Consider the following 8,535-nt stretch of genomic DNA (forward strand, 5'->3'; position numbering starts at 1 on the left):
CGTGGCTGGCTGAGGTGGGGGGAGCAAGCCCAGGAGGTGGCTGGGGGCGAGGCCCCAGGGCTGGAGGGGGAAGGGGAGAGGGAGACGGGGCCGGGAGGACCCTGAGGTGGGGGAGTGGCGGGGCTTGGGTGGACAGTGATGGATCCATCCCCGCGCTTCAGCTCTGATCAGGAGGCCGGTCGGGAACCGGCAGCAGGAGACCCCGGGCAGGAGGTTACGGAGGCAGCAGTCTGAGGGGGACGATGGCCCACGTCAGGGAGACCCTTCCGAGCCACGTGGGCCGCGGCCGGCTTCCCTGGCTCCACCGCGCCCGACGCACCGTGACAGCTTACAGAATGCGAGCCGAAGGTCACCCCGCTCTGCCGGACCCTGCCCGACCTCTTACGTCTGGTCCCCAGCTGAGAAACAGGCGCGATGCGCTCGGGAGGGATCCGTGAGCCCACTACAAGCACTCTCCGTGCTGCCGGCTCTGCCACACGCAGCTGGTTTGGGGAGGGGCAGAGCGAGAGACCCTCTCCAGCAGACCCCGCTGAGCACAGAGCCCGAGGCGGAGCTGGATCCCCCCTTCCCCCACACCGACACCGGGCCGGGACGACCCTGAGGCCATGAGGACCCTGGGGCCGGGACAACCCTGAGGCCATGCCTCAAGCTGAAACCAAGAGTCAGACGAGCCACCCGGCACCCCTGCTGCCCTGCGTCTTACCAACAACGCGGCATACACGTCCCGCATCACGCACACATACGTGCATGTTCCGCACGTGACACACCAAAGGATCAGTGACTGCCAGATTCAAACAGAATCGGAGAGAAAGTGATGCCCATAACCGAAGGACCTTCACTTCAGGTCTCAGAGAGCGCGAAGAGCCCCTCCTAACGCCCCCTGCTCCTCACCCCCAGATCCCCTCTGCACGCAGCCCGCACTCGGCACCCCCAGCCTCCAACTCCGCACGCACAGCTCACCTCCGAGCACCGCCATCAGTGACGGGACAAAGGCTGCAGTCCACCCCAGCCCCCAGCGGCTCCAACAAGCAGGGTTCCTGCAGGCTGTGCCTTCCACTGGGAATGTCCTTGTCCCCGCTCTGGGGAAGAAGAGCTTGTCTCCGCTGGGCATCAGCGCGGCACCCCTCTGGAGAGAGGCCCGACCTGCCCAGAGGCCACCCTCTGACGCAGAGCGTCTGCCCTAGTGCCTGGCTTAGCCTCCCCGCTGGAATGACGGCCTGAGGAGGCACAGGGCTTCTCCTTGAGAGCGCGTCCTTCCACGATGACTCACACGGAACCTGTCACTGTGGGAGAGCGCCCAGAGCGGCATGAACAGTCTTCCCGGGCACACGCAGGGAGCCGGTGAAGGCTTCCTCACCCCCAAGCCCACGGCGGGACTCCTGCGCACGCGCCAGCCCACCGCGGACCGCACAGGCCCGCGCGCGAGGAGGAGGCTCTTCGCCCGAGCCGGCAGAGGGCTGCTGCCCCGGGGACAAGCAGCTTCACTGGGCCGAAGCGACCCTGTCCTCCCCCGGGAGGGGGGGCCGTCCAGATGCAAAGCTCCCCCCTTCTAGATGGCCAGAGACAACCGCAGCCCAGGCGGGAGGCACCCCGCGCTCGTCCTCAGGAACAGGACCCGACCTGGTGAGGAAAGGCGCCGGCGTCTCATGAAGGTCATGACACTTTCTGAGCCAAGGCAAGGAATGACTCTGGTAAAGCGAAATACTGTTCCCACGTGTGTCTTTCCATAAGGAGGGCCCAAGGCATGCTTGACGCCAGGAGCTAAGAAGAAACTGGGGCCTACGTTCGAGAGCACGAGCCCCGAGTTCCTGAGACCGAGACAAGAGTCTGTTTTGTTTTATGCCTTCCTTTCAAAAGGGCAGCACGTCTTCCAGAAGTATCGCGAAGCGAGTCCAGGTCCCCGTGCGCAGAGGTCCTGCTGCTCCAGCCTCCCGCCCACCTTCTCAAGGACGTGGCTCCTGCAGCGACCCTCTTCCCGACGTCATACAAAGCTACCCCCCCCACCTGGGTCACTCCTGTGAACCCATAAACACACCATCATCATCTCCATCTGAAGAACGAAATCACGTGACTCCCTGGAGCCCAGGACCCCTCCAGCTACAGCTTTTAACCAGACTCCCCCGGAGAACGGTGCCCTTGACCACTGCAAGGCCCACTGCCTCAGCCCCGGCTCCCAGGCCCCAGGCCCTGCCGGCTTCCGCCTTCAACAGACCCCTTTACAGCAGGTGTGGCCAGACCCTTCTCCTCCCGAGGCTCCACCCTGTCTATAGCCACAGCGGCCAAAAGGCTCCCAAATTTACATACTTGGCCCCAACTGCGTCTTGAGCCCAGGCTTGAATTTGCACTTGTATCCAAACATCTCCACGCGGATGACTAATCACAGAAGTAACAAGCAAACCTCGTTAGCACTGTCGGAGCACTGTTTTAGGCGCCACGTTGGCGCAGTGTACTGACCCAGCAACCAGAGGATAAAGGTTGCCACCGCCCTGCCTAACGTACAGATCAGAAAACCCAAGCAGAGGAAGACCCGACAGCTTGCTCGAGATCACACATCCGAGCCGCGGCGACGCAGAGATCTCCAGGGCAGCGTGCTCAAGGCCCAGCCCGTGGGCGCCCCTGCGGAGGAACGGCCTCGGCCAGGCTCTGCAGCCCCCACAGCCCGCCCCCAGCGCCTGCTCACCCCGCACACGCTCACTTTCCCCAGCCCCCCATCTCCTCCCCAGCGCCAGCCAACCGCTCGGGCCGGCAACCCGGGACCGGTCTGCGATGCTCTGATCCTAACGGGCCTGCCCACCCGCCCACCACACGTGCCAGTCGGCCAGCTCTCAGACGCGCATCTCCCCACAAAGGAACACTCTGAAATCAGACATGCCGGGCACGGGTGGTGTCTCACAGTGACAGGAGACAGGACGACACGGCCCGTCAACAGGCCGGTCAACAAAGACCGGAAACCTGCCCTTAACAGCCGCCAGGAAGATCAAGACAGCACCCGCACGGTCCGAGCGAGCATCAGGGGCTTGGAAGACCCCCAGATGGCAGGGGGAGCTCGTACGGAGAGCGGGCACAGGGAACAACAGGGGGGCAGCTCGGAGCACATCGATGCTCAAAGACTGCCTGGAAAGAATCGGATTTTTAACAGAAAGACACTTAGTAATTACTGTATTTCATTCCACTTGTGTTTTCTTTTTTTTTCTCTTCTTTCTTTTTTTTTTTTAAAGGCACAAGGATAGGATTTTAAGACTGTGCTTCAAGTCCAGGAGCGCTGAGTGAGTGGAAGTGAGGCAGAGGAGTCTGAAGGCACCCCACACCCCGTGTGACTGGCCGCATGTCCCCTGCCAACAGTACAGAGCCCTCGGACAGCGGGCCGGGGCTCAGGTCACCCTCTGGCCCATAGGGATCTTGGCACGTGCCCCTTTGGAGCCACCCGCCTGCAGCCGTGGTGGCGGGAAGAGCCCCCGTGTCCCGGGGCCTCCGGGCAGACCTGGCATCGCCCCTTACACGTGCCCTCACTGGATGGGAAGACACAGGACACGGCCCACCTTTTGGACTCTCCTGAGATTTAAGTCCGTCGATAGAAGGGGATCCAGAAGCCTGGCTTGTCCTGAGTCCCTGACACACACGAGCAGTGGCTGTCCAAAGGCTGCATCCTGACCTTCCCTCATCCAAGACTCCCCAGGGCACCTAGGCAGGGAGGGAGGGCTGCCCTCGGAGGGCTTCCCACCACACCCCAGTGCCAGTCCGAATTCCTCACAGCAGCCGCGGCCCTCTCCGAGCGGCACGGACAAGGGAGCTCCTGCGGAGTCCACCCTGCCTGCCGGGGGGCACCCAGCTCCCTCGTCCTCCGGGCCACCCCCCGCCCCGGCATTCTTGTACTTTCACTTCCTGGCACAGTAAGACTTCAGCTGGCAATTACCGTCCTCTCCAACCATAAGGCGAATCCTATGAGGGCAGGAACTACCCTTACTGGCTCACACCTGTCTCCAGCTCCTGGAACAGCAACGGTGCTGGCGACCCCGTGGGACAAACAAGCCGCCCACACTTCCCGTGCAAACTCCAGGTCCCTCCAGGCCGTCGCAGCCTCGCACCCCAGCTCGCTTCGATCCATCACAAAGATGCCGGACGGAAAACCAAAGTGTGTTCTCTCGGTGCGGTCCCAGGGCACCTCGCACACACGCGTGGAGGACAGCGGCGGGCAGCAGGAATCGGGCCCCGTTGCACAACAGCGTCCGGGCCCCGCGGCCCGCGAGCCCCGCAGGAAGGCCGTGTGAAGACCTCTTTCCGCCCCTGCGTCTTCCCTGGCCACATTCCGAATAAAACGTGGACAGTCACTCAAGCAATAAAGACATTTAATTGCTTCAACATACAATTTTTAGTTTATTTTTATTTTTTTAATTAACTTTTTGGTTAACATATAATGTATTATTTGTTTTAGGGATACAGGTCTGTGTATTTTTATTTTAAGTAAGCTCTACATTCATCGTGAGCTCGAACTCATGACCCCGAGATCAAGAGTCACGGCTCCACTGACTGAGCCGGCCAGGCAACCCTCATGTACAATTTTTCTATGAAATTCTCACTGTTTACTTTTTCTACCACACATTATGGATATACTTTTACTGGGTTGTTTTCAACACTACCATTTCCATCACACCAAATTACAAATTTGGAAATTCACATTTTAGAAAATTAACACAAAAAACCGTCAAGTTCTTAAATAAAACTGGAACTTTCTAAGCTTTTCAGGTTCACTCTAAGATTGACAATCGTTCTTAAACTTTTTAAAGGCCGGTAAGTATATAATTTCACCAATTAATCTCCAAAGTACACTTTCCAGCCACCCCCTATTTAAACAGCAGTCTCGTTCCTAAGTCTTGACCCAGCGCGTCACAGCATTCCAGGGAATAAACCCTTCTGAACTCGACTTTAGGACAAAGGGTTGTGGGGACTAGTCCAACCGGGTCGGTTTCGCCTGCTCCCACGTATGAAACTCTTCGCAGGCCGCAGCGAATATCAAAACTGCACTAAATCACAGTGCCGCCTGCCTGCACTCAGACCATGGCCTGGAGCTACACCATCAACGTCAGGTAGCGGGAACGGAGCGGAACGAGCCTTCTGAACGCACGGTCACACGCTTCCGTCGCCACGTGAGAACTGGAACGCTGTCCGTCTTCACGCTTTATAACCCAAGTCACGCCTCTTACTTTTTCTAATGAAACGCTATGAAGCGACTACTGGAACTGCCGGCGTCTGAGCTTTCGTGAACTCTCTCTGTTCAGCACTCACCCCGGCCCTGGACAGGGAGGGCCCCGCACACAGCACGCCGTGGAAGTATCTGTCAACGGAATTCAGTTTGCTTTATTCGTTCACCAGAGAAATGCAAGTTGAAAGAATTTTTGCATTCCCCAAGTCTGGAAGCAGCTGAAAGGCTCTCACAACGCGTCAGTTCACAACGGGGAGCATTTGCCTGGAGCCGAGCACCGTGTGCGGACCATGACGGTATCCGCTGAGCCTCCTCCCCTGGCCTCTCCGCACTGGCTCCGTGAGCTCACCGCACCTCGCCGTCCATGTGTCGTCCGTTTCCGAGCTGGACCAGTGTTCTTTTCACCACTGCCCCTGCAGAAAGGCTTCCTTTTTTCCCTTCCAGCTAGAGCTTCCGATTTTGTTGGAGACGTAGCTGAGTCTGTTCGGTCTCGGAAGCCTTGGCCACGGAACAGGGCATGACTCACAGACAGAGGCACTCCTCTCAAAGCCCCTGCCCGTCCCCTGCCTCCCGGTCCCGCAGGGTCTCCACACCCAGCTCAGCAGGTCCTGCCCAGCCCGAGGGGTGGCTGTGCTCTGGGAGCGGACCTGCCCACTGGAAGGGCCATGAGGGCACGGACAGCTAATTCTCCTCTCCTATCGAAGCGGTCCCAGCCTGCCTTCTCCCTTTCTCCTCTAGGAAACCCTGGGCAGGCAGAGGATAGTCTCTGCCCCAAAGAAAAGACAGTCATTAAAAGACATTTCCCAGGAACTGCTCTTAGACAACCCACTGTTGTAGAAAATGCAGCTGTGGAGGCACCTTTCACGGCGATAGAAATGGGTAAACAGAAGAGGAAACAAAGGAAGGAACGGATATTCCTAGTCCCAAAGCTCAGTGATCCAGCTCTTCTCTCCATCAGGGCACTCAGAGTAAGGAAGCAAGTTTGCTTATCCGGCTGCTCTCCTCCTACTTGCAGAGTGGAACCCCGACCACGACGGCTCCTTAGTAAGGAAACAAAATGTCCTTATCAGAAGTAACTAGGGAACCTGGTGCCTAAAAATATTAACTGCGAAACACAGGCCCACAGGCCCGGGTCGGGACTCTGACAAATCCCGGGCAGGAGCCCGGTGTCCGGTCTGTAAATGCGGACTCCGACGCTTGCAGCGTCCACAGCTCCATGTGACGCCCTCCCTGCGACCCATCCCCAGCCGGTAATTTTCCTACTGCAGATGTGAACGCGTCAGAATTCACCGCGGGCCCCCGGTCGCCCCAGATTGTTCCGGACGGCTCCGGTCGCCCGCCGGCTTCCCGCCCCGGGCCGCCCGCCGCGCAGAGCATCCCACGCGGACACCGCGCCCTCGGGAGGGGGAGGGGGAGGGGACGGGGGGGGGCGGTCGGGGGTGCAGCCCGATCCCGGGGGGCGCACGGCCGCATCCCAAGGGCGCACTCTCCCCTCCCGGCAGCGCAGCGCCTCCCGCGCGGACACGGTGCCCTCCAGAAGGGGACGCCGGCCGTCCGGGGCGCAGCCATCCCTCCCTGGGGCGGAGAGCGGCGGCGGAGCCCCGCCGGGGGAGGAGAAGGGTCTGTCCTGGCGCAGTCTCCCATTCCCTAGGGCTCATCTCCATTCCGGGGTGCGGCGTGCCCTTTATCCCGGGGCTCAGCCTCATCCCGGGGGGCAGCTTCCCGTCCCAGGGGCGCAGTCTCCCTTTCGTCCCGGGACGCAGCCCGACTCTCCCGGCAGCGCAGCGTCTCCTCCCAGGGTGCAGTCTCCCCTTCATTCCAAGCGCCGTCTACCTACCCCCCAAAACACACACCAGTGCAGCTTCATTCCAGGGCGCCGCACCCTCCACAAGGGGCACATCTTCAGCACGGGGCGCAGTCCACCCCCCCCCCCGCTCCCTCCCCCCGGCGCAGCTCCATCCCGGGCGCAGTCCACCCGCTCCGGGCGCAGCTCATCCCGGGCCGCAGCTCCATCCCCGGGCGCAGTCCACCCCACCCGCTCCCTCCCCCCGGCGCAGCTCCCTCGCGGGGCGCAGCTCCATCCCGGGGCGCAGCTCCATCCGGGGCGCAGTCCACCCCCCCGCACCCCCCCACGGCGCAGCTCCATCCAGGGGCGCAGTCCACCCGCTCCGGGCGCAGCTCATCCCGGGGCGCAGCTCCATCCCGGGGCGCAGTCCACCCCCCCGCGACCCCCCCACGGCGCAGCTCCTTCGCGGGGCGCAGTCCAACCCCCCCACGGCGCAGCTCCCTCGCGGGGCGCAGCTCATCCCGGGGCGCAGTCCATCCCCCCACCCCCCGGCGCAGCTCATCCCGGGGCGCAGCTCCCTCACCCACCGCGCAGAGCATCCCGCGCAGACGCGGCGCCCCGGGGAGGAGACGCGGGGCCGTCCCGGGCGCAGCCTCCCCTCCCGGGGCGTCCCGCACGCGGCCGCGCGGCCCCCGGGACACCGCCGCGGGGCAGCCCCTCCGGACCCCCGCCCGGGGCCGGGCAGCGCGGGGGTCCCGCTCGCGGCGCACGCCCGCCCGGCCTCCCCACCTGCCCCGCGGCGCTTACATAAACGCGCCCCCGCGGCGGTGCCGGGCCCCGGGGTCCGAGCCCCCGCCCTCGCCTCCCCTCGCCTCGCCTCGCCTCACCTCAGCCGCGGGCCGCCCCGCTCCGCTCCGCACGGCGCGCCCGGGCTCCGACCGCGAGGCCGCGGGGCTCCCCTCGGCCGCCGGGGCTGCGGCGCGCTGGCCGTGGCCTGGCGCGGCCCCGAGCGCGGCCCCGAGCGCGGCCCGACCCCGCCGCCGCCGCCGCCGCCGCCGCCGCCGCCTCTGCCTCTGCCTCAGCCTCCGCCCTCCGCCCGCGGCCCTCCGCGCCCGCTCCGCCTCCCCGCCGCCCCCGCCGCCGGCCGCGCGCACGCCGGGGGGAGGGGGCGCCGCGACGCAAGGGCGTGCGCGCACCCGCGGGCCGCCAGCCACCCCCCGCCCCTCTCCGCGCGGTCCGGGGCTGCGGGGGCGCGCACTCGGCGGGGCCCGGCGGCGCGGCGCGCGTGCTCGGAGCAGGTGGGGTCGCGGGCGCCCCGGCGCGGAGCCGGTCCCCGCGCGTGCCCCGGGCGCTCCCGCCGAGGTCGGCAGCCGAGCGGGCCTGCGGGGGGCGGGGCGGGCTCGCAGGGCGCGGCGACCCGCCGGCTTCCGCCCCCCGCCCTGCGCGGCGCCCCACGGCGCGCCCCAGACACGCGCGGAAATGCCACCGGCTGCGGGTTCGGTTCCGAGCAGGACGCAAACCTCAGCCTCGTCGGGAAAGGCCCACGGCC

The 8,535-nt window shown here is 64.0% G+C and overlaps 1 protein-coding gene across 2 annotated transcripts in view; it reads right to left on the reverse strand.

Annotated features, from left to right (window-relative positions):
• The window catches only part of ADARB1 (adenosine deaminase RNA specific B1), a 126,255-nt gene extending 118,214 nt beyond the window's left edge, over nt 1-8,041 (reverse strand). Inside the window, exon 1 of one of the 2 annotated variants that reach the window (XM_045084329.1) lies at nt 7,874-8,041. The gene's annotated coding sequence lies outside the window, so the exon portion shown is untranslated. The remainder of the gene's footprint in view (nt 1-7,873) is intronic. The other variant, XM_045084330.1, reaches the window with a different exon arrangement.
• Between the last annotated feature and the right edge of the window lie 494 nt (nt 8,042-8,535).

The sequence above is a fragment of the Mustela putorius genome, unplaced genomic scaffold (assembly GCF_011764305.1).
Source record: "Mustela putorius furo isolate JIRA1106 unplaced genomic scaffold, ASM1176430v1.1 tig00000765_pilon_pilon_pilon, whole genome shotgun sequence".
Taxonomy (NCBI): Eukaryota; Metazoa; Chordata; class Mammalia; order Carnivora; family Mustelidae; genus Mustela; species Mustela putorius.